The following is a 26,774-nucleotide window of genomic DNA, read 5'->3' on the forward strand; positions in this document are numbered from 1 at the left end:
TAATGAGGTGAAGTTTCTCTTCTAGGTAGAAGGGAGTAAGCATGTTCTATCCTTTCCTACTGATGGCGTTGGCAGGTTTATACACCAAAAGTGCAACATGTCTAGCAAAATTTCTTTTTCAGATAAAGCATTTTTTAATAAATTGCATTTTTTTGAATTGGCATACAAAGTATCAGGTATCATTAAGAAATTTTCAAACACAGCATGTGTTAGTAGCTATTTCCTCTCTCCTTCAACAATGAATGTTTTTAGTGTGTGTCTTGTGCAATATTTAAGATAGAAAAAATGATGCAGGGTGACTTGTATTTTATCTGGCAACCTGATACTGAATATAACCAAAATCACAGTGAAATGCTCTAAGTTACTAAAAACTGAAGGTCCTAGCAACAAAAGAAGATCACGAACCAGCTGACACGTTTCTTGAGACCTTGTTCGATTTCTTTTCTTGTCCCGGGGCCTGTGCTGAAAATCAATCCAAACCTAAAAGTTGTGAACTCAGACACAAGAGCCTAAGACAAGTCCTCCCTCTCTGACCCGAGGGATGAGAATAGGGTCCTGTATACGATCGAGATAATAAAGTAAGGAATGTCCTTTTTCCTCCTCTCCCTCCCCTCCTTTCTTTCTTAATCAAGAGTCACAGCAAGCCACATGCCAGAGCTCCAGCGCAGCCTAGGAGTAGCCAGACCACCACCATAGTGATGGTAAATAGACACCCAAAGCTCTTAGGTGACCCTTTTCCTGGACAAGAGGAGCTATGAGCTGACTCTTCGTGTAGGGGACACCTTGTGTGTCACTTAGGTGTGGAAGCCAACTCAACTGCAGGATGTTTGTGGCCAGCTCAGCAGGACAAATCTCCTGGTTTCCATCAAAGGACCAGAAAGGGCAGAGGACTGAAGAATTTGAACAGGGAGAGCAGTTAAGAAAAAATAACCTGTATAGCTGTAAGGGAACTCAGGGCTCGGTCTTGAGAGGCACATGATCCCAAACAATGTTCTAAAGTTCAGTAAAAACTGAACTGTAGGATCAAACTCCCCCCGGGCTCCTGGTGGCTCACTCGGTAGTGCATGCATGGGGCAGATTCAGAAAACAGTCCGAAGTATATGGAAACTGAGCTGATTTGGCATAGCCTTGAAGAAACAGGAGGGATTAACACACTAAACACACTTGGGTTGGATGCCTCGGCTGGCAGCCAGCCTCCAGGATGATCCGCAGTGCCCTGGCATCCTGGTGTTCATACCCTTTCTTCCTGTAGCGTTCTGGAGTAGGACAACAGTGAGTCCTCGTGTTTTGTGAGAGTTATAAAGGCTGTGCCTTTGGGGTTGGGTTCATTTACTCTTCATACTCTACTGAAAGAAAGTCATGCATGAATAATCCTACGAAGAGGGACCGAATGGCTGAAGTCCAGGCAGCATCCAGTGAATGAACTTAGAAGTGGGCTGTCAAGACGCAGCAAGGTCATGTACCATCATAAGAGAGCCTAAGCCACAACCACGCCATGCAGCCATGTCTTAAACTTCTAGATGTCAGGGTTTGTGAGGTGTTTGCTGTGTCAAGATACTAGGTTTGGCGTGTTCTACAGTACAACCATAGAGGACAAAGGTCCGAGCCAAAAGCAACAATCCCCACAAGGTTCAAGCAAGCTACAGCATCTCAGAGGAATCAAGCTCTCGGTGATGCAACTCAGACTACTTGAGTGAGAAAGGAATCACGGTAATTTGCAGATCTACCATATAATCCCACAATTTCAGTGCTGGATATAGACCCAAATGACCTGAAATCAGTATATTCATGTAGCTCATTTCTGGCCTCAAACTCACTATACAGCCTAGGCTTCCACTGAACTCCTTGATCCTCCTGCCTCTGCATCCCAAGTACAGAGATTACAAATATATGTCACCATGCCTGGCTAAGTCTAGAAATAAATATTTTATTTGTTACCATATGCTTATATAAAATGTATTACATTGCTTAAATTAAGATTTGTAAAACTGAGACTCAATCTGTCATTCTGTCCACATTCACAGTAACAAAGGGTTCAGACTCCAAAGAACTCTTACATGCCTAAGTTGTTTTGTTGTTGCTATTGTTTAAGATTTATTTTTATTTTACATATTTGGGTATTTTGCCGTATGTGTGTATGTATGCTATGTGCACGCCTGTGCCTTTGGAGGCCAGAAGAGCTGGACCCCCTGGAACTGGAGTTGCCAATAGTTGTGAACCACCACGTGGGTGCTGGGAACCAAACTTGGCTCCTCTGCAATAGCAACAAGTGCTCTTAACCACTGAGCCGCCTCTCCAGCCCTGCCTAATGCTCTTTTTAATAACCATGAGAAACGGAAAGCCAGATAGGAGAGACAGGATATTGAGAAAGGCTTTACAGAGCTAGGTCTTAAGACATGGAAAAAAGTCAAAGCTGGAGATAGTGGATAAGCCCCTCTGATGAAGAAAACACTGTGAGGACAAGAGCAGGGGCATGCAGCACACACCTGTAATCCTAGCACTTGGGAGCCTGAGGCAGGAAGATTGTGAGTTCAAGGACATCCTAGGCTACATATGGAAACCTTAAAAAAAAAAGGTGGGGGCAGAAAAAACACTCTTCAGAAAGTTCATATCCATTAGCTCCATTATACATATATAGATGTCACTAGTATAAAATGATACAGAGATATTATAGGGTGTGGGGGCTTTGAGAAGTCCCCTAGGGGCTTAGACAAGCATGGCGGTATGCACCTGTTCCTTAGAACTTGGAAGGAAGAGGCAGGAAGAACAGGAGTTCAGTCATCTTCAGCTACACAGTGAGTTTAAAGCCAGCCTGAACTACATGTGATCTTGTCTCCAAAAACAAATAATAAGCAAAAGGCCCTATGGGTTTTGAGAATTAGAAATTCTCAAACATTCACAAACTTAAGAAAAATGCCAGGAAAAGTGGAGGACAAGGCAGGCGGGAGATTAAGGCAAGAGTGACTCCTGCCTCAACGAGTCCAGGGAGAATGAGAAAGAAGACTACGGCAGAGCAAAGGGGAACGGCACCAATGAAAGAATTTAAGCGGGGGGGGGGGGGGGGGGGGGGGGGGGGGGGGGGGGGATCATGATCGGACCAGGACCAAGATTCAGGCAGCAGATAACATGGGCAAGTGGTAAAGAAAAAGAGCCCTGGCAGGGGGAAGCTCTCTGACCTAGGTCAAGGACTACGTTGGATTTGGGGAGGTGGTAAACACAAATGACATGGAAGGGCGTATTTTCTTCCAGCGACTACAGCAAGTATCTGCTGTCCACCTGTTCTTACAATTTGATTTTCTACTCTAACTTGGAAATATAAGGGCTCTGGCCCTTTTCCCTTGAATACGAGTGGAATTCTTTGCCCTTTCAAGCAGCACTGGGCAGCAGATACAGAGTCTGGGAGAAGATAGTGTCTAACGGGCAGGACAGCGGGCTGCTGAGATGGCTCAGCAGGTGAGAACACCTGCGAGCTTGTGTCCCAGCACCCGCATGGTGGCTCACAACCATCCACAACTCCAGTTCCACTGGGTCTGATGCCCTCTGCTGACCTCCATGGACACCACACACACGTGATGCAAAAACAAAACAGGCACATGAAATAAATAACTCTAAATATAATATGTGTCTGTGTGTCTGTGTGTCTGTGTGCCTGTGTGTGTGTGTGTGTCTGTGTGTCTGTGTGTGTTTGTGTCTGTGTGTGTTGGTGTGTGTTGGTGTGTGTGTCTGTGTGTGTCTGTGTGTATGTGTCTGTGTCTGTGTGTGTGTTTGTGTGTGTGTGTGTGTGTAGTTCTGGTTTTGTTTTGTTTTTTTGTTTTTCGAGACAAGTTTTGTTTGTGTAGCCTTGGCTGTCCTGGAACTCACTCTGTAGACCAGGCTGGCCTCAAACTCACAGAGATCTGCCTGCCTCTGCCTCCCAAGTGCTAGAAATAAAGGCATGCACCACCACCTAGATAAAAATGTATTTTTAATTTAAAGGAAGAAAGACAACTTCCCTTTATTCACTGGAACACTTACACACAAAGCCATAAACCCCCACCATTGAAGACTTCCAAAGGCTTTGAGTCTTTCATGCTGTGAGTAGGCCAATCCATAGGCAGGAGCCGTGTGAAGGCTTCTAGGCTTGCCTTTATTTTTCCTATCATGTGTATCAGACATGCACGTGATCTTCCTTGTCTTTCCAAATAAACGCATGGATATCACGGGGCAAAAATGTGATGGTTAATCTTTATTGCACACAATATAACCAGCCACTTCATTCCTGTTACCACACCTTCCCCAACATGGTGGACTGTAACCCTCAAACTGCAAGTCAGAATAAACCTTCCTTTCCTTAAGGGCTTTATGGTCAGGGATTTTGTCACAGCAATGGGAGAGTATCTTTTTTTTTTTTTTTTTTTTTGGTTTTTTCGAGACAGGGTTTCTCTGCGTAGCTTTGCGCCTTTCCTGGAGCTCACTTGGTAGTCCAGGCTGGCCTCGAACTCACAGAGATCCACCTGGCTCTGCCTCCCGAGTGCTGGGATTAAAGGCGTGCGCCACCACCGCCCGGCTATAGGAGAGTATCTTATAGTACAAGTGGTAACTCACACTCGCTGTGCCCTTCCTGAATTCCTGACTCACAGATAATGGTTGCTGGTCTACACCAATAAACTTTGGGGTGGTTTGTCATGGGCAATAACCAGAACAGGTAACCTTTACTTACCAGCAAATCAGTGTTCTGTATTTAATGGGTGTTGAGCCAGGTTGGAAGGGGACAGTAACAGATAGTCAAAGATGGGGAGGTTTCCAATCAGAAGGCCAAAATGAGACATATCCCTAGACCTGGTCATGCAGAAGTACCTAGTGAGGAACAGTCAAGCAGTGAGACATTTTTCACCAGCTTAGCTGCTGAGGATAAGACAAGGTAGTGTGGACCAGGGCTGTGATGAGTTAAAGTACGTGGAATAAACTGGGGCTGTGAATGTTCTAGGAAAGCAACAAGATCTCGTTAAAAACAGGCTGCTCAGTTGCATGAAGGCCCAGCTGGATTTAATGGCATGAATTTGGAATGCATCATATCAGTCCAGTAGGATCATGTCCTCCAACCATGTTTAACAGCTTGGAAGACAAAGTAGGAAATTCAGTAGTAGGAAAGATCTTAGCTTTATGTGGCATGACGACTACCACACATCCCTTAAGTTGTTTAGTAAACAACTACTTAATACCTACTATATATCAGAAAGTATGCACGATGGAGTAAAGGGAAATGTATAACAGCATAAAGTACATAAAGTGAAAAAGCCTTGAAGGAGATAAAGGTTTTTCTCCAGAGGAAATAAGATGGACACTCCCTTTAGTATTTGCATTAAAATGAGCACAAATATTACAGCTTTAAAAAAGTAAGTCTTTGGGTCCAGAGAGATGGCTCAACAGTAAAGAGTGTTTACTAGTCTTGCAGAAAACCTGGGGTTGAGTTCCCAGCTCCTGCACTAGGCAATTCTCAACCTTCTGTGGCTCCAGTTCTGTGACTCCAGTTCTGGGGATCCTATAGCTTCTGCTGGCCTTTCCAGGCACCTGCAAGCAAGTGGTGCACATAGACTCATACACACACAAATACAAGTAAGTAAATAAATCTTAAAGGAGTCAGGAAGCAAGCCTCAGACAAAAGAAGACTCTCCTGAGAGTTCTTAGCTGAGAACTGAAATGAGGGAAGAGGAACTGTCACTCTAACTTAAGATCTTCAGTGGTACCCAAACTTTGGTCAAGTTATTACTTCCTCTTCATTCTGACATTGTTTTGAGATACTTAACATCTAGTTAGATTGTCTAAGTGAATATCCACAATTTTGAGAATAAGTAGCCATTGACTAGATAATACATTTTGAAGTTCAGCTGGATTTCCTCACAAGGAAATTTGGGTTTGGTTTAGCTAAACACTGATGCTTTACAGGTCAAGGACCAAAAGGGTATGTGATGCTCTCAAAGCGAAAGGAGCTATCCCAATATCACATTTCTCTCGGTGTCTGAAAATCATCTTAACTGTGTCAAAGTGCTCATCTCCAAATCTTCCTGATACTTGATAGTGACCTATGTCCCACATTATATCAACTAAAAGTGAATGAGGCTATAGCCATGAGTCTATGAGTTGTTTGTGGCCATAATGGATCAGCCTGTCAGCATTTAAAAATAAAAATAATTGGATTTATGGCTTCCTTGGTGTCTTTGACAGTTGGGTTCTAAGTTCTTCCACTGAAACCAGAATCTTGGGTTGCTCATATATAAAATGACAAAGTATTTATTTATATATAGTGTGACATCGATTCACCATAGATACAGGGGTTTATTTCTGGACTCTCAATGCTAATTCACTGATGTACATACCTTATTTTCTGTATACTTTAAATTCTCTTTAGATGCTGAAGTTAGTGTATAATGGCAAGAGAAGTCTGCATATGCTCAGTAGAGATGTACTGTTTTTATTTTTTTCAAATAATGTCCATCTACAGTTAGCTAAATCCATGGAGTGGAATCCATGATATGTGTAACCTGAACTTAATTTTAGAAGAGCCAGGCAACTTGACAGTTACGCTTGATCACATGACTCTAATGTATGGCTAGTTCCTTGTAAGTAACAAGGTCTTGGGGCAGTGCACTAGACAGTTTTATGATGGGAGAATGTCTTTCTGTATGCTGTGAAAATATGTTGCTCTGATTGGTTGATAAATAAAGCTGTTTGGCCTGTGGCAAGGCAGCTTAGAGGCAGGTGGAAAATCCAAACAGATAGACAGGAAGAGAAAGGAGAGAAAAGCAGACACCAGACGCCACCAAAGGAACAACATGCCAGCAGACCAGTAAGCCATGGCCACATGGCAACTTACAGATTAATAGAAATGGGTTAGTTTGAGATATAAGAGCTAGCTAGCAAGAGGCTTGAGCCATAGGCCATGGCCATGCAATTTGTAATTAATATTAGCCTCTGTGTGTTTACTTGGGCCTAAGCAGTTGCAGGACCAGGTGGGACACAGGAATTTTATAAATGGCTGTGGGACCTTGGTGCCAAGCGAGACCAGGAACACTTCTAGCTACAGTTTTATGTCAACTTGACACAAGTTAAAGTCATCTGAAAGGAAGGAGCCTCAATTAAGAAAATGCCTCTGGGGCTGGAAAGATGGCTCAGCCGTTAAAGGCTAGGCTCACAACCAAAAATATAAGAAAATGCCTCCATAAAAATGGGCTGTATGTAAGTCTGTAGAACACTTTTGTAATTACTGATTGATGTGGGAGGGCCCAGACCATTTGTGGGTAATGCTGTCCCTGGGCTGGTGGTCCTGAGTTCTGTAAGAAAGCAGGCTGAGGCCAGTGGTGGTGGTGGTGCACACTTTTAATCCCAACTCTTGGAAAGCAGAGGCAGGCAGATCTCTGTGAGTTTGAGGCTATCCTGGTCTACACAGTGAGTTCCAGGACAGCTAGGGCTACACAGTGAAAACCCTGTCTTGAAAAAAAAAAGAAAGAAAGAAAGAAAATAAAGAAAAAGAGAAAGCAAGCTGAGCAAACCATGTGGAGAAAGCCAGTAATCAGCACTTCTTCATGGCTTCTGCACCAGCTCCTGCTTCTAGGTTCCTGCCCTGTTTGAGTTCCTGTCCCAACTTCCTCCAATGATGGACTGTGATGTGGAAGAGTAAGCCAAATAAACCCTTTCCTCCCCAACTTGCTTTTGGTCATGAAGTTTCTTCACAGCAACAGAAACCCTGAGTAGGACATGCAGCCTCTGAACCTCCTGGTATTAAGGAGCTTTCCAGACACAATGACTACGGCTCCAGAGCCTGAGACAAAGTGTGTCTTATTTGACCCAGCCGGGAAAGGACAGAAACCTGAACATGAAATCTCTGGATTATTTAAATATATGTATCCTTCTCTGGACACTGTCACCCTGTATTCTCGCTTGCAATAAAACTGCTGTGTGGTTATAAATGGTCTGAGGTCTGTGCCCAGTTTCAGCAATCAGCAATGGAACACTTAAAGTAATTGATACAATTAATGCGCAGAGCATGGAGGACAAGCAGACAGAGATCTCTTGGGGGAAAGGCTTATTTATTTATTCAGTCTTTATTGAGTGTTTACTGGTTTAAAAAATCTCACTAGGCAACTGGCAGACAAAAATAACTCAGGCGTGACCCTTGATCATAAGAGGTTCACATTGGGAAGAAAAATATATAGACAGACAAAGCAAAGCTCACAATCGGTGATAACAACTGCCAAAGGAGGGGGTTGCAAAACCGAGGAGAAAGAGTAAATTATTCTGAGGGAGTTTTTACCGCTTTTGTATTTGCACTTAGAGAAGATGGGCATGAGTGACCAAGAAGCAGAAAAGACAACGCAGGGAGACATGCACTCCAAAAACAGGAATTATAGCTCCTCATCAATAAAGAGCGATTTAAACAAACCACATATGTGCAACTGAATACTGTCTAGATACTGCCTTAAATTGCACTGAAAAGCAAAAGAACGTTCTCTAAATTATCTACATTATGTGTATGCACATGCATTTGTGTATACATATATGTGTATGTGTGTGTAATGCATATATATACATATATATATACACACACACATGCATGTGAGGGTATGTGTGTGCATGTATGCATGTGTGTGTATGTGCATGTGTGTCTCTGTGTGTGATTTTTAGTCCTATTCAAAAAATGACTTAATTATAATGACATTGTTTAACCATACTCAATTAGGTAAAAGCAGTAATATGAAAACACATTGAAAGCAATTTTCCTAAGGATTAAAAACATGAAGTCACAAATTTAAGGTGCTTATGAGCACCAAACAATAAAAATAAAGAAATCATATTACATGTGTAAGATTGGTAAAGGCAAAGGATCAATCCTTAAAGATGACATCTAGATCAATAAAATAGCATCAAAAGACCAGGGATCAACCCTTGCATTTATGATAGGTTGATTCACAGGAAATGTCAGGAAAATTCAAGTGAATATTCTTTTCAACAAGTGAGTTAGCCGTCCATATGCAAAAAAATGAATCTGAGCCCCTCCCTCACACCATATGCAAAAATTTACTCAAAATGGATCATGGTTCTACCTACAATAGCTACAGCTATAACATTTAAAATTTGAGTAAATTTCATGATCACACGTCAGCTGGTGACGTCCTAGGTAGAATACCGAAATCAGAACAGGCAGAAGACAAGACAAACGGATGAGATGTCATCATGGGAGCATTTGTGTTTCAAAGGCATCAACAAACAGAAGAGAAAACCAACACAATGAAGTGAATGTTTATAAATAATGCATGTGGTAAGAGGCTTGAATCCAGAATGCTTAAGGAGTCTTTATACCTTATAAAAAGACAAATAACTTCTAAGTTCTTGATATGGAAAAGAGTTTCTCCAAAAACAGTAAGTTTGCCAGTAAGCACATAAAAAGACGCCCAGCACCATCGGTTATTGGGAAAGAGCAATGAAAACTACAAAAATAAATAAATAAATAAATAAATAAATAAACTTCACATCTAGCAGGATGGCTAAGATATAAGGTTTGTGGGAAACCATGACCTTCAAATCACGCTGGCCATAGGTTTCTATTTGGCAAAACAGTTCATACCATTAAACCTCGGGGTGGCATATGGCCCAGCAACTCTACCCTAGGTATATACATAAAAAAAGAAGAAGAAGACAAAGACGAATTACAGTATACGTGAGCACAAACACTTGCATATGAATGTTCATAGTAGTGCAAAGTTCAAAAACTGTGGAAAGTCCCAGCATATGTCCATGACTAATGGGAAAGCAGAATTCTCAGTGTCCTTTTGATGGATCACTCGACAATGTGAGACGCTGACGGCAGAAAGAATGGGGGCATAAAAGGCCACCCTTTGCATTAATCAATTTAGATGAAACATCCAGAATGAACAAACTCGGGGAAAGCAACACACCGGCCTAGGGCTAAGTCAAGGGGCGGGCAGGGTCCTAGATGCAAACAGGGAGTCTCTGCTAGGCTAACAAAAAAGTCCTGATATGGCTGGACAGACGGCGCAGTGGTTGCTAAGAATGAATAATGATCTTGCAGTGGATCTAGACCTCTTCTGGCCTTCACAGGAGCTTGCACTAACATGCACATACACATACATACATACATACACACACATGCATACATACATACACACACATGCATACATACATACATACACACATACATACATACACACACATACATACATACACACACATGCATACATACATACACACAGTTAGAAAATGTATGAGAAACATTTTTTAAAGTCATGAAATTAAATATTGGTGCTGGCTGCTCAACTCTGATTATATTAAACATTGACTCACACATTTTACAATTTTATGACATATAAATTTTGTGGTATGCTAACATGATCTCAAAAAGGTGATTACTGAAAAAGAAAAACTAATTAAGACAAAAATAGAAATGATGTGCAAACAAAATTAATAATAAAAACGTCAAGCTATAATATACCATCAAGATATAAAAATTCAATCAAGTAATATTTTTAAAACACTTTATGGTAATGCATTTAAAACTGTTAGTGAACTGCACCAGTATTTGGGGAAACAAGCCTTACCCATAATGGTACATGAGGAAATATGCCCAAGACTGACAGCCTGAGTGCAAAATCCCCAGGACACAGGTGTGGGAGGGAGAGAATCAACTGCAAGTTGTCCTCTGACCTCCACCCATGTGCCCTGAAACATGCAAGTCCATACATACACATTAAATACAATAAAATAAAACTTATAAAGGTTGAGAAAAAATAAAATTTGTTGATAATATGATACATATCTAGAAAACCCAAATAACTTACAGAGAAGTCATTGAATTGATAACAGGAAAAATTCAAGAATAAAGGCTCAAGAAAGAAGAAAAACAAATGTACAAACACAGCATGGTGATAGTTAACAATGCATTAACTTGAGCAGGTCACGGGATAGCAGATGGTTGTTAAACACTGTTTGGGGTGTGTGCGCTCCTAGATGAGATCGGCATTGGAATCAGTGGGCCCAGAACAGCAGTTCCTCTCTAATGTGGACCTATAAATCACTTACGCATATGGTGAGTTCTAGGCCAGCCCAGGCTATATAGTGAGTTTTAGGCCAGCCCAGCCTATCTGGTGAGTTCTAGGCCAGCGTTGGGCTGCACAGTGCAATCTCAGGGTGGGGTCAGAGGCAGAGACGAGGGGGCCAGGTAAGAAGTAACTGTCACAAACAAGGGAATCTCTATTGGACTATAAATAAATTTTACTTTTTAGCAGAAAATGTACAAGCTACAAGAAAGCAAAATGATACATTCAAACCAGCTAAAAGATTTTGAAGTTTTTTGTAAGATGGGCTTTATTGCATCTTGTTATGCCATTCAGTTGCTATCCCTGGGAGGCCTGCTCTTTTCTGAAGGGGAACAAACAGAGGAGCAGTGGATCTTGGGAAAAGGTGAGGTGGGGGGAACTGGGAGGAAGGCGGGGAGGGGAGAATGTGGTGGGGATGTATTGTGTGAGAGAAGAATAAATCAAAAGGAAAACGGAAAAAAAGATGAGTTTGGTGGTGTGTACCTGTAGTGTTGGGAGAGTGCCTCCAGCAGCATCTGGGAAACCACGCCAAGAGGATCAGAAATCCAAGAGCATCCTCATCACTTCCTAGCCTTCTGACTAAGAGCCAGAACAAGTCTGATCTCATCAGTTTAACATTGGTTGGGTCCTCTAGCCAAAGACAACATATGAAATGATTTTTAGAGTTAATCAATAGAACAGAAACTGGTTTCGTCCACTATACCCCTTGACCTGATACTGCAGAACCTCCAGGGATGATGCATACTCTAGGGGAAGACTAATAGCTTAAAGCAGTATTAAAGATATAAGAAAAAAAAAACTTTACTGACTTTCAAAAGAATGAAAGAGAGCACTAAAGCCAAGATGAGGTGCTTCATCCCCACCAATCCTACTTATAAGGAATGCTGAAGAGCGTCTTCCGGTTGAAATAAAACAGAATTAAATAACAAAACAATCCAGTAAGAAAGTGGAGCACTCCCTGGTGGGAGAAAACATGAAGAGTGCTGTACTACTGTGGGCCCTCGACACGGTTCAGCAGGTGAAGGAGCTTCCTGCCACACCTGTCAACCTGAGTTCAGTGCCCAGGATCCACGTGGGGGAAGGTGGGAGACCAACTCCCAAGCTGTCCTCTGGCCCTCCACATGTAACTGGAAATGTTTAAAAGAGTGCTGCACTGTCATAATAGAGGTAAGGAAATCACTTTTAATTCGACTATAAAAGTTAAAAGACAAACGTGCTAAAAGAATTAAACAAATTACATTAGTGGATAGGTAATATAAGCAGATATAAATGGAGATCAGTGGCAATGGGGGGGCGGGATATGTGCAATCGCACACGATAGTGAAGCTGTTACCCTCTTAGAATGCACTGTGACCTCTATATGTTACTCTATGGCAGCCCAGTGGCAACCACAGTGAAGACAGCTGTAGATGTCATACAAAAGGAAAAGGACGCCGGGCGGTGGTGGCGCACGCCTTTAATCCCAGCACTCGGGAGGCAGAGCCAGGCGGATCTCTGTGAGTTCGAGGCCAGCCTGGGCTACCAAGTGAGTTCCAGGAAAGGCGCAAAGCTACACAGAGAAACCCTGTCTCGAAAAAACCAAAAAAAAAAAAAAAAAAAAAAAAGGAAAAGGACACCAAGCATATCAATACAAATACACTGGAAGAAAGTCACAACATTGAGAGACCGGACACAAGAACCATGCGACAGACAGAAAACAGCTCTGAGGACAACAGGGGGCCCCCTTGTCAATAATCACTTTAAACGTGATAGGATTATGCTCCTCAAACAAAAGACATACAGAGCGGCTAAATCAATCAAAAACAGATTCGATTACACAGTGCGTACAAGAGACTCACTTTCGATTTCGGGACAGCTTGGGTTGAAAGAAAAGATAGAAGGAAAAATATTCCATGCAAATGGCAACCAAATGAGAGCAGGGTGGCCATCTTTCTGTCAGACAAGACAGACTTCAAGTCCAAGGTAAAGACTTCCAGAGCCGGGCAGTGGTGGCTCACGCCTTTAATCCCAGCACTCGGGAGGCAGAGGCAGGCGGATCTCTGTGAGTTCAAGGCCAGCCTGGTCTACAGAGCGAGATCCAGGAAAGGCGCAAAGGTACACAGAGAAACCCTGTCTCGGGAAAAAAAAAAAAAAAAAAGACTTCCAGAAGACATTAAGAACTCTTTATAGTGACAAAACTATCAAACCATCAAGACAAAACAATGACAACTACGTATGTACCCAGTGCAGAGTAACAGCTGGGTGGCTGAGAGCAGGGACTGTTCTTCAGTCCCCAGCCCCTCATGGTGGCTCACGCCGGGCTGTAACTCCAGTCCCAGAGTACACATGCAGTGTGTAGTAGACGTACATGTAGTCAAAACACCTATGCACACAAAATAAGCAAAAAATTTAATTTAAATTAAAAAAAAAAAAAACGTTGAAATAAGCCAGACATGAGGTGAGGACCTATAATCCTGTCACTCTAGAAACTAAGACAGAAAAAATGCCAAGGGTTCAGGGTCAGTGGGACTTCATAGTAAGTACTAGGCTAGCCAGGGTTACAGAGCAAGAAGTGTGAGTGTGTGTGTGTGTGTGTGTGTGTGTGTGTGTGTGTGTGTGTGTGTGTTGTATGAGAGAAGTATTTTATGGAAGAATAAATAAAAGAAAAAAAAGAAATTAACCTAATTAGAGATTTAATTTTGAAGAAGTTGATGAAATAAAGGGATAAAAATAGGCATTGTGTGTGTGTCTGTGTATGCCTGTGTCTGTGTATGTGTGTGTGTCTGTGTATGTCTGTGTCTGTGTGTACTCTCCACCTTGACATAACTTTAGAACTTAAGACAGAAATATTTAACAATATAGTATTAGCAGGAATTTCAGCTCCCCGGGCTCAATAATAGCTAAGTAAACCAGAGCAGATACAGGGCACTTATAGATCCAGGATACACAAACTTCCAAACAACATCAGAGTCAGAATGTGTAATCTTAAGTGCACATGGAACCTTCTGTAGGATAGAGCATGTTACAAACAGAGCAGTGCGCACCAGAGCCCAAGAGAAAACAGAGAAACAAATCAGGTAAACTCCTGACTGGGTGGCATGAGAAAATTCTGGATGAGATGCACAGCCCTTTATCTGGGGAGAGCAATACTATGCTCACATACAGCTTTTCAGAATGCAAAGCTCAAATCTTCTTGCCAAACTGGAAAAACCATAATAGTATTGAAGAAACAGCAACCTGCTGTGCTGTGCTATACTAAAAGTCAGAAGTTCTGTTTCTCAAATGAGCCAGGAGAGCTAAACATGGTAGTGCACACCTGTAAACCCAGCTCCTGAGGGGCTGAAGCTGGAGAATCAAGAGTTCAAGGCCAGTCTAGGCTACATAGTGAATGATCCTGCAAGAAGGAAGGAACAAAGGAAGGGAGGAAAAGAGGGAGGGAGGGAGGGAGGGAGGAATGGAGGGAGGGAGGGGGAAAGGGAGGGGAGGGAAAGAGGAAGGTTGGCTGAGAGTGAAAGGGAAAGATCTAAAGAAAACAGCAATAGGGTATCACATATTAGAGTGACCATTATAATGCAATTATATTTCTTCCCTCCCTTTTCTCCCTACAAACCTTCCCACGTAACTCTCCTTGCTCTCTTTCAAATTCATGGTATCTTTTTCACTAATTGTTATTACACACACACACACACACACACACACACACACACACACACACACACCACGTGCATGCACAAACTCTTATATACCTAGATATACCCTGCTCAGCCTGTATACTATTACTTGTGTGTATGTTTTCAGGGCTGACCATTGGGTATTGGATAACCAAATACTGAGCTTTTCCCTGGAGAGGACCACCTTTCCCGCTCCCAGCTTGCCTCAGTTGCCTGTGGTTCTTTGTGTAGGATTGAGGCTTGGTGTGCCTTTCCCAGAACACTTTGACATGTCCACTGTTGTCCTTGTTCAGCACACACTTAGACAGTCACACAGGTGAGACTTCAGTGCTGTAGCTTCTGATTACACAATCTCGCCACAAACCCCCTGGTTTTCTGGCTCTCATAACCGTCCCATCCTCTCTTCCATGTGTTCCCCCAGCCTTAGCTACAGAGTATTTGTAAATGTATCAGTTGGGACTGGGTTTCACGACTCTGCATTTTGATTGGTTGTAGATGTATCCATTGAGACTGGACTTCACAACTCTGCATTTTAATTGGTTGTCATTTTCTGTAGTGATCTCCATCTGTTGCAAAGAGAATCTTTGTAGTTGGAAGCTTTCCTGTGTCCCACCGCTGCTTATAAAATAATCACTCAGAAGCTTATATTAATTATAACTACTTGGCCATTAGCTCAAGCTTATTACTGACTAGCTCCAACACTTAAATTAACCCATAATTCTTATTTATGTTTAGCCACATGGCTTGGTACCTTTTCTCAGTTCTGGCTTGTCAACTAATCAGAGCAACACATTCACAGCATACAGAACATCCCACAGCAAACCTTTGCCAGGTAGTGGTGGTATAAGCTTTTAATCGCACTCAGGAGACAGAGGCAGGCAGATGCTATGGGATGGTCTGTATGTCAAATGCTCTGATTGGTTAATAAATAAAACACTGATTGGCCAGTGGCCAGGCAGGAAGTATAGGCGGGACTAACAGAGAGGAGAAAAGAAAGAACAGGAAGGCAGAAGGAGAGACTGCCAGCCACTGCCATGACAAACAGCATGTGAAGATGCCAGTAAGCCACGAACCATGTGGCAAGGTATAGATTTATGGAAATGGATTAATTTAAGCTATAAGAACAGTTAGCAAGAAGCCTGCCATACAGTTTGTAAGCAATATAAGTCTCTGTGTTTACTCAGTTGGATCTGAGCGGCTGTGGGACTGGCAGGTGACAAAGATTTGTCCTGACTGTGGACAAGGCAGGAAAACAAGAGCTACAAATCTCTGAATTTTCAGCCAGCCTGGTCTATAGAGCTAGTTTCAGGACAGCCAGGTCTACACAAAGAAACCCTGTCTAGGGGTGAGGCTTCCTTAATAAGTGGTAATGGCCACCCTTACCTTTGAGTATAAAGAGGAATGTTTAGCATGTTAGGATTGTGAGAAGAAGAAAAAAGAAACTTGTGGTTAACGGTGAATTCAAAGATAAATGGTCTGTAAAATGTACATTATATCTATGAGGTCCTCCTATGTCTCCACCAAGATAGGTGGGGTTAAGTCTGGTCATTCCACATAATGTCATGGTCATGAAGCCGCTGAGGGACTGTGAATTGGCACAGTGGCTGTGCTGGCTAGGCTTACAGCTCTCTCATAGAACCCCTGACCAAAGCCACTTCAGGAGTGGACAGCTTTGTTTGGCTCACTGTCCCAACGGCTCAGCTCCAGGGTCTGCTGAACATACTGATTTCTGTGGGCCTTCGCCTAAATCATGGTGAAGAGAGCATATGGCAGAGCAGGTCATTCACCTTCCAACAGCAGGAAACACAGAGAATAAATAGGAAGGAACCGGGGCAAGATTTACCATTCAAAGACTCAGCCCCCACCTCCTAACTGTGGACCAAATCGCCAATCAATAGTGCCTCCAACTGGGTGCAACTCAATCCTCAAAGTGAGTCTTTATCATACCCAAACCACTGCAACTGCTGAGAAAAAGAACTTAGCAGAATCTACACAATGAAGCACAGAGCAGCTATTTGATGTAGCAATTCCATTCTTAGGTATGTGGATAGCCAAGGGGAATGCAAATGTACATACCAAAATACATGCACAAAAATATTGACAGAAGCATTATTCGTAACTGCTGAATACCATAGATTACACAGACGCTATACAAAAGAGGTGGCTTGTTATTTTTAAAGTGCTGCTATCAGGACAATTAGGGGAATTCAGAGGATTACAGGACATTACAGAAGTCTGGCAATGGAATATACAGTGTGGTCCTGGATCACATAAATGCCTTTATTAATGCAGTCGAGTCACGGCCCTTCCTTAACTTACCAGTTGCTGATGCTTTCGTTAAGCCCTAAAGATTTTCTGCTCAAATCCACAGAGCAGTCTTGCAAGCTTTGCTCCCCTTCATCCTCACTCTCGGAGGGAGCTTTCTAAACACAAAGCTTTTTTGATGTCCCAGTGCCTGATTGGTTTCACTTCCGTCCTGACCTGGCTAGCCATGTTCAGCCAAGCTATCTTCTGACCAGAGAGACAAAGGAGACCAGTTGAGACCAGGATAACCAGCCAGCTGGTCACTATTCCCAGTGCCAACCCACAGAATTGGAAGCTAAATGCAGTTGTTTAGTCTAATAAGCTTGAAAGGGCTTTATAATGAAACGACAGCCAATGATGGCAATTCCCTCATTCAAGACACTGCTGCATAGATCCAGACTCTTTCCGGAAGCTGTACCTGTGGCGGATATCAGGTACAGAAAAAAATATATATATACCATTATATAAACAAATAGTATCTAAAAATAAAATGTTTAAAAAAACACTAAAGGTAATAAGCCACGTAAAGATGGCTATCACACAGAAAATCTGGATTATGTTGTCTTTGATATTCATAACTAAAGAAAAACATTTGATTGTAAAAGCTGTTCAGTTATGCCAAAATGTAAATTTTAAAGGTACCTTGACTTCAAAATTTGGATATAAGGATATGTTACTTTGGAAAAGAGGTTCTACTTTTGTTTCCACAGAAAGCCAGAGGCTATGGATTTGTTCCAGATTAAGATACATCAGGTTTCACCAGCCAAGACCCCCTGAAAGGTCTCCATGTCTCCATGGCCCAGATGATCTAACATCCAGAATGGTTTCAAGGCAACTGGTTCACACAATACAGCCTCACGGACTACCCCATAGGCCTAAAATTTTCTTTGCGTCCCTATAAGATACAGCACCCCCCCCCTCCAGCAGGAAGTAGTAAGAGATGCTACGCCCAAATTCCCAAATATACCAAGCTGGCTTTAGAGGTGGAATTGGCTCACTCCCCCTCTAAACCCAGACATATTTTAAAAAAAAAAAATGGTTGAGATTCTTCTGTCCCAAATCAAAAGAGCCTTTTGGTGTGGGCCAGACAAAAACCAATATTTTTGTTTAAAACAAGTTGATTATAAATGCAATCTCTTTCTAAAAAAGAAAAGGGGATATGATATAGATATATAGGATATAGAGATGATAAGATAAAAGGGTAGATTAATGAACCTACTTTTAAAGAACAACTTGTTTAAAATGTTTTACATTGGTATAAATTTTAGTTTATTGATACAAACTTGAAGTTAATTTTGTTATACTGTGTATATATATATATATATATATATTTCTATTCTTATTTGAGGTATTATGTTTATGTAACTCATTTAAAATTGTAATGGATAATTAAGAAATAGATTAATAATTAGTCATCTATGATAATCATAATTGTAGCCATGTTAGTTAAGTCTTCTAGGTATACATAGATATATTTCAGATAGATAGGTAATCTTCAAACACTTCATAGACCTAGAGAATATGGCATTTAAATAACTTAGAATTCTGTTGATGTGAGACACAATTGCTCCTGGCTGCACCAATTTGATCCCGAGAGAATGTTGGGCTTCTAAGACATTTCCATTTGGAAGTTTGTCTTTTTGGCACAAAATGGCCTACTGGGCAAAGAACTGCCCTTGCCTTGATGGCTGACAGTACAAATGCAATGCTGTCCTTTCTGGACAAGTGGGACACAAGGAAAGCAACCACTGTATTCTGCCAAGACAGGGTAAGATGGTCTCTCAGAATTCCTGCTTCTGAAAATGGTCTGTCAGATACTCTAGGACTGTAGCCAATTTGAATGCACCAACAATGCTGAGAAACATTAGGTGACTGTCCAGGCTGCCAGCTGTCTTGGTCTACTCTTGCAAGATTCCCGAAAGTTGCTTGCATCCATCTACCATTTCTCAGGTACCATTATGTTCCTTCTCAGGTCTTTGATGTGGTTAAAGACTAAATAGTTGTAATTTCCTCAGTTATGATAAAAGATAAGTTAGATATAAAACCTTACACTCACAAATATAAGATAGATAGGACATCTTTAATATTGTAACTGTAATTCTTGCTCGATAATTGTTTTGTTATATGTAATTTTACCATGTTAAAGTTAAAACCAAGCCGGGCGGTGGTGGCGCACGCCTTTAATCCCAGCACTCGGGAGGCAGAGCCAGGCGGATCTCTGTGAGTTCGAGGCCAGCCTGGACTACCAAGTGAGTTCCAGGAAAGGCGCAAAGCTACACAGAGAAACCCTGTCTCGAAAAACCAAAAAAAAAAAAAAAAAAAAAAAAAAAAAATAAAGTTAAAACCTTCCTTTTAAAAAAAAAGGAAAAGGGGAAGTGCTGTGGATATCACTCTATATAAATAAAACACTGATGGCCAGTGACCGGACAGGAAGTATAGGCGGGACAAAGAGAGAGGAGAATTGGGGAAACAGGAAGAAGGAGGGAGAGACACTGCAGCCACCGCCAGGACAAGCAGCATGTAAAGACACTGGTAAGCCACCAGCCACATGGCAAGGTATAGATTTATAAAAATGGGTTAATTTAAGATATAAGAACAGTTAGTCCCTTCTTGACCAGAGGTGAGTACCCGGGTCCAACCCGGACCCCATTCCTGGCCACCAGCCACTCCTGAGAGGCCTGCCCAGCTCGGCGCCGGGTTCTGGCCACCGGGCAGCTCCCCTTCTAGCCCCACCGGGAGGGATCCCCATTTCCAAGCCCCTGGCAGCCCCTGCAGTCTCCGCGCCCTGCCCCTACGCCCATCTGCCCAAGACCCCACCCACTTCCTGAGACTTAGAGACCGGCCCCCAGCTCCCAGCCTGCCCCTGACGACTTCCCTTCTGGACCAGAGGTGAGTGCCTGGGTCCAGCCAGGACCCCATCCCTGGCCACCAGCCACTCCTGAGAGGCCTGCCCAACTTGGCACCAGGTTCTGGCCACCGGGCAGCTCCCCTTCTAGCCCCACCGGGAGGGATCCCCATTTCCAAGCCCCTGGCAGCCCCTGCAGTCTCCGCGCCCTGCCCCCACGCCCATCTGCCCAAGACCCCACCCACTTCCTGAGACTTAGAGACCGGCCCCCAGCTCCCAGCCTGCCCCCGACAACTTCCCTTCTGGACCAGCGGTGAGTGCCTGGGTCCAGCCCGGACCCCATCCCTGGCCACCTGCCACCCCGGGAGGACCTGCCCAGCTTGGCGCCGGGTTCTGGCCACTGGGCAGCTCCCCTTCTAGCCCCACCGGGAGGGATCCCCATTTCCAAGCCCCCGGCAGCCCCTGCAGTCTCCGCGCCCTGCCCCCACGCCCATCTGCCAAGACCCCACCCACTTCCTGAGACTTAGAGACCGGCCCCCAGCTCCCAGCCTGCCCCCGACGACTTCCCTTCTTGACCAGAGGTGAGTACCCGGGTCCAACCCGGACCCCATTCCTGGCCACCAGCCACTCCTGAGAGGCCTGCCCAGCTCGGCGCCGGGTTCTGGCCACCGGGCAGCTCCCCTTCTAGCCCCACCGGGAGGGATCCCCATTTCCAAGCCCCTGGCAGCCCCTGCAGTCTCCGCGCCCTGCCCCCACGCCCATCTGCCCAAGACCCCACCCACTTCCTGAGACTTAGAGACCGGCCCCCAGCTCCCAGCCTGCCCCCGACAACTTCCCTTCTGGACCAGAGGTGAGTGCCTGGGTCCAGCCCGGACCCCATCCCTGGCCACCTGCCACCCCGGGAGGACCTGCCCAGCTTGGCGCCGGGTTCTGGCCACTGGGCAGCTCCCCTTCTAGCCCCACCGGGAGGGATCCCCATTTCCAAGCCCCCGGCAGCCCCTGCAGTCTCCGCGCCCTGCCCCCACGCCCATCTGCCAAGACCCCACCCACTTCCTGAGACTTAGAGACCGGCCCCCAGCTCCCAGCCTGCCCCCGACGACTTCCCTTCTTGACCAGAGGTGAGTACCCGGGTCCAACCCGGACCCCATTCCTGGCCACCAGCCACTCCTGAGAGGCCTGCCCAGCTCGGCGCCGGGTTCTGGCCACCGGGCAGCTCCCCTTCTAGCCCCACCGGGAGGGATCCCCATTTCCAAGCCCCTGGCAGCCCCTGCAGTCTCCGCGCCCTGCCCCCACGCCCATCTGCCCAAGACCCCACCCACTTCCTGAGACTTAGAGACCGGCCCCCAGCTCCCAGCCTGCCCCTGACGACTTCCCTTCTGGACCAGAGGTGAGTGCCTGGGTCCAGCCAGGACCCCATCCCTGGCCACCAGCCACTCCTGAGAGGCCTGCCCAACTTGGCACCAGGTTCTGGCCACCGGGCAGCTCCCCTTCTAGCCCCACCGGGAGGGATCCCCATTTCCAAGCCCCCGGCAGCCCCTGCAGTCTCCGCGCCCTGCCCCCACGCCCATCTGCCCAAGACCCCACCCACTTCCTGAGACTTAGAGACCGGCCCCCAGCTCCCAGCCTGTCCCCGACTGCCATTCTGGACCAGAGCTTGCCCCTGACTTCCCTTCTGGACCAAAGAGTTGGACAAGAGAACTCCCTTTTGGACAAGAGAGAGAGTCTTCCTGAGTCTGTCAGCTCTTTGTGAAACAAGTCCACTGATAAGACCAAGAAGGAATCACAAGGAGATGGGCAGACGTCAAAGCAGAAATACATACAGCAAAATGAAGAGCAATACAGCATCACCAGAACCTAGCTCGCCTCCAACATCTAGACCTGAACACCAAAAATTGGAAGAAGCAGAAGAAAGTAGCCTTATGAGTAACTTCATGAAGAAGGTAGAGGCTTGTGTAGAGGAAAAGACAAGAAAATTGGAAGAACGCTGTAAACAACTAGAGGAAAGGGCAAACAAATTAGAAGAAAACAATAAAGCCCTCCAAGAAAACAATAAAGTCCTGGAAGAAAACATTAAAATCCTGGAAGAAAACAATAAAGCACTGAAAGAAAATCATGAAAAAGCAATGAAACAAACAAAGGAAACAGTCCAAGATCTGAAAAGGGAATTTGAAAAAATGAAAAAGACACAAACAGAGGGAATGCTGGAAATAGAAAACCTGAGTAAAAGATCAGGAACTTCGGATGCAAGTATAACCAACAGAATGCAAGAGATGGAAGAGAGGATTTCTGGCATTGAAGATACAGTAGAAGAAATAGTTCCATCAGTCGAAGGAAACACTAAAGCCAACAAAGTCATGAACCAAAATGTCCAAGAAATCTGGGACACCATAAAAAGACCAAACTTACGAATTATAGGGATAGAAGAAGGTGAAGAATACCAACTCAAAGGCACAGAAAATATATTCAACAAAATTATAGAAGAAAACTTTCCCAACTTAAAGAAGGAAATGCCTATGAAGATACAAGAAGCCTATAGAACACCAAACAGACTAGACCCCCAAAAAAAGTCCCCTCGACACATAATAATTAAACAACTAAATGTACAGAATAAAGAAAGAATATTAAGAGCAGCCAAGGAAAAAGGCCAAGTGACCTATAAAGGTAAACCCATCAGAATAACACCCGATTTCTCAATGGAGACTTTGAAAGCCAGAAGGACCTGGACAGATGTAATGCAGATACTAAGAGACCATGGATGTCAGCCAAGACTAATATACCCAGCAAAACTTTCAATCATCATAGACGGAAGGAACAAGACATTCGAAGACAAAGCCAGATTTAAACAATACCTATCCACAAACCCAGCCCTACAGAAAGCACTAGAAGGAAAATTCCAACCGAGGGAAGTCAGATACACACTTGAAAACACAGGCAATAGATAAAGCCACAACAGTAAACCCCAAAGAAGAGAAGTACACACACACTACCACCAAAAATAACAGAAATGAAGAATCACTGGTCATTAATATCCCTTAATATCAACGGACTTAATTCACCTATAAAAAGACATAGACTTGCAGAATGGATACGAAAGCAGGACCCATCCTTCTGCTGCATACAAGAAACACATCTCAAATTCAAAGATAGACACTACCTAAGAATAAAAGGCTGGGAAAAGTCTTTTCAATCAAATGGTCTTAAGAAACAAGCAGGGGTAGCCATCCTGATATCCAACAAAATAGACTTCAAACTAAAATCAATCAAAAGAGATCAAGAAGGACATTACATCCTCGTCACAGGAAAGATCGACCAAGATGAAGTTTCAATTCTGAACATATATGCCCCAAACATAAGGGCACCCACATATGTAAAAGAAACATTACTAAAGCTTAAACCACATATAAAACCCCACACATTAATAGTGGGAGATCTCAACACCCCACTTTCACCACTGGACAGATCTCCCAAATCGAAACTTAACAGAGAAATAAAGGACTTAACCGATGTCATGACCCAATTGGACCTAATAGATATCTACAGAACATTCCATCCTAACAAGAAAGAATATACTTTCTTCTCAGCACCCCATGGAACTTTCTCTAAAATCGACCACATACTTGGCCACAAAGCAAATCTCAACAGATACAAAACAATCAGAATAACCTCCTGTGCTCTATCAGATCACCATGGTTTAAAGCTAGATTTCAACAACAACAAAAACTACAGAAAACCTACAGCCTCATGGAAACTGAATAATGCTCAACTGAATCACCAATGGGTTAAGGAAGAAATAAAGAAAGAAATTAAAGACTTCCTAGAGATCAATGAAAATGAAGACACCACATACCCAAACTTATGGGACACTATGAAAGCAGTGCTAAGAGGGAAATTCATAGCACTAAATGCCCACATAAAGAAGTTGGAGAAATCGCACACTAGTGAATTAACAGCACATCTGAAAGCTCTAGAACAAGAAGAAGCAAAGTCTCCCAGGAAGAATAGACGCCAGGAAATTATCAAAGTGAGAGGTGAAATTAATAAATTAGAAACTAAGAGAATAATACAAAAAATTAATGAAACAAAGAGTTGGTTCTTTGAGAAAATCAACAAGATAGACAAGCCCTTATCCAAACTAACCAAAAGACAGAGAGAGAGAATCCAAATCAACAAAATCAGAAATGAAAAGGGGGACATAACAACAGACATTGAGGAAATCCAGAGAATTATAAGGTCATATTTCAAAAACCTCTACTCCACAAAACTGGAAAACCTAAAAGAAATGGACATTTTTCTGGATAGATACCACATACCTAAGTTTAATCAAGACCAGATAAACTATTTAAATAGTCCAATAACCCCTAAGGAAATAGAAACAGTCATTAAAGGTCTCCCAACCAAAAAAAGCCCAGGACCAGATGGTTTCAGCGCAGAATTCTACCAGATCTTCAAAGAAGAGTTAATACCAATACTCTCTAAATTGTTCCACATAATAGAAACAGAAGGAACATTACCCAACTCCTTCTATGAGGCTACAATTACCCTGATTCCTAAACCAAACAAGGATGCAACAAAGAAAGAGAACTACAGACCGATCTCCCTCATGAACATTGATGCAAAAATACTCAATAAAATACTGGCAAACAGACTCCAAGAACACATCAGAACAATTATCCACCATGATCAAGTAGGCTTCATCCCAGGGATGCAAGGGTGGTTCAACATACGAAAGTCCATCAATGTAATACACCATATAAACAAACTCAAAGAAAAAAACCACATGATCGTCTCACTAGATGCAGAAAAGGCATTTGACAAAATCCAACACCCCTTCATGATAAAAGTCTTGGAGCGATCAGGAATACAGGGAACATACCTAAACATAATAAAGGCAATATATAGCAAACCAACAGCCAACATCAAATTAAATGGAGAGAAACTCAAAGCAATTCCACTAAAATCAGGAACGAGACAAGGCTGTCCACTCTCCCCATACTTATTCAATATAGTACTTGAAGTTCTAGCCAGAGCAATAAGACAACATAAGGAGATTAAGGGGATTCAAATTGGAAAGGAAGAAGTCAAGCTTTCCCTATTTGCAGACGACATGATAGTATACTTGAGTGACCCCAAAGATTCCACCCAGGAATTGATAAAGCTTATAAACACCTTCAGCAACATAGCAGGATACAAGATCAACTCAAAAAAATCAGTAGCCCTCCTATATACAATGGACAAAGAAGCTGAGAAGGCAATTAGAGATACATCACCCTTTACAATAGCCAAAAATGACATAAAATACCTTGGGGTAACACTAACCAAGCAAGTGAAGGACCTATATGACAAGAACTTTAAGTCCCTGAAAAAAGAAATTGAAGAAGATCTCAGAAAATGGAAAGATCTTCCATGCTCATGGATAGGCAGGGTTAACATAGTAAAAATGGCAATCTTACCAAAAGCAATTTACAGATTCAATGCAATCCCCATCAAAATACCAACACATTTCTTCACAGATCTGGAAAGAACAATACTCAACTTCATATGGAAAAACAAAAAACCCAGGATAGCTAAAAGAAACCTGTACAATAAAACAACTTCTGGAGGCATCACAATCCCCGACTTCAAGCTCTACTATAGAGCTACAGTAATAAAAACAGCCTGGTATTGGCATAAAAACCGACATGTGGACCAATGGAATCGAATTGAAGACCCTGACATTAACCCACACACCTATGGACATATAATTTTTGACAAAGAAGCCAAAAGTGTACAATGGAAAAAAGAAAGCATCTTCAACAAATGGTGCTGGCATAACTGGATATCAGCGTGTAGAAGGCTGCAAATAGATCCATATCTGTCACCGTGCACAAAACTTAAGTCCAAGTGGATCAAAGACCTCAACATAAATCCAGCTACTCTGAACCTGCTAGAAGAAAAAGTAGGAAATAGTCTTGAACGCCTTGGCATAGGAGATCACTTCCTAAATATAACACCAGTAGCGCAGACACTGAGACAAACAATCAATCAATGGGACCTCTTGAAACTGAGAAGCTTTTGTAGAGCAAAGGATACGGTCAACAAGGCAAAGCGACAGCTTACAGAATGGGAAAAGATCTTCACCAACCCCACATCTGACAGAGGACTGATATCCAGAATATATAAGGAACTCAAGAAATTAGACATCAAAAGGACCAACAGTCCAATTGAGAAATGGGCTTTAGAACTAAACAGAGAATTCTCAACAGAGGAATTCCAAATGGCTGAAAGACATTTAAGGAATTGCTCGACTTCCCTAATCATCAGGGAAATGCAAATCAAGACAACTCTGAGATACCACCTTACACCTGTCAGAGTGGCTAAGATCAAAAACACTGAAGACACTTTATGCTGGAGAGGATGTGGAACTAGGGGAACTCTCCTCCACTGCTGGTGGGAATGCAAGCTTGTACAACCACTTTGGAAATCAATATGGCGCTTTCTTAGAAAATTGGGAATCAATCTCCCCCAAGATCCAGCTATACCACTCCTGGGCATATACCCAAGAAATGCTCAATCATACCACAAGAGCACTTGCTCAGCTATGTTCATATCAGCATTGTTTGTAATAGCCAAAACCTGGAAACAACCTAGATGCCCTTCAACTGAAGAATGGATAAATAAATTGTGGCACATATACACAATGGAATACTACTCAGCAGAGAAAAACAACGACATCACACGGTTTGCAGGCAAATGGATGGATCTAGAAAAAATCATCCTGAGTGAGGTAACCCAGACTCAGAAAGACAAATATGGTATGTACTCACTCATAGGAAGATGCTAGATGTGGAACAAGGATGACTAGACTGCTACTCACATCACCAGTGAGGCTACCTGGAAAATGGGACC

The 26,774-nt window shown here is 43.1% G+C and overlaps 1 protein-coding gene and 1 non-coding gene across 2 annotated transcripts in view; one reads left to right on the top strand and one right to left on the bottom strand.

The window, feature by feature from the left end:
• The window catches only part of Grin2b (glutamate ionotropic receptor NMDA type subunit 2B), a 668,532-nt gene that overhangs the window by 534,161 nt on the left and 107,597 nt on the right, over positions 1-26,774 (bottom strand). The gene's annotated exons all lie outside the window — the stretch shown is intronic.
• Positions 11,650-11,838, top strand: LOC121828458 (U2 spliceosomal RNA). Its single transcript, XR_006070922.1, has one exon. It is a non-coding gene; the product is annotated as a U2 spliceosomal RNA (small nuclear RNA).

This window comes from Peromyscus maniculatus, chromosome 3 (genome assembly GCF_049852395.1).
Source record: "Peromyscus maniculatus bairdii isolate BWxNUB_F1_BW_parent chromosome 3, HU_Pman_BW_mat_3.1, whole genome shotgun sequence".
Taxonomy (NCBI): domain Eukaryota; kingdom Metazoa; phylum Chordata; class Mammalia; order Rodentia; family Cricetidae; genus Peromyscus; species Peromyscus maniculatus.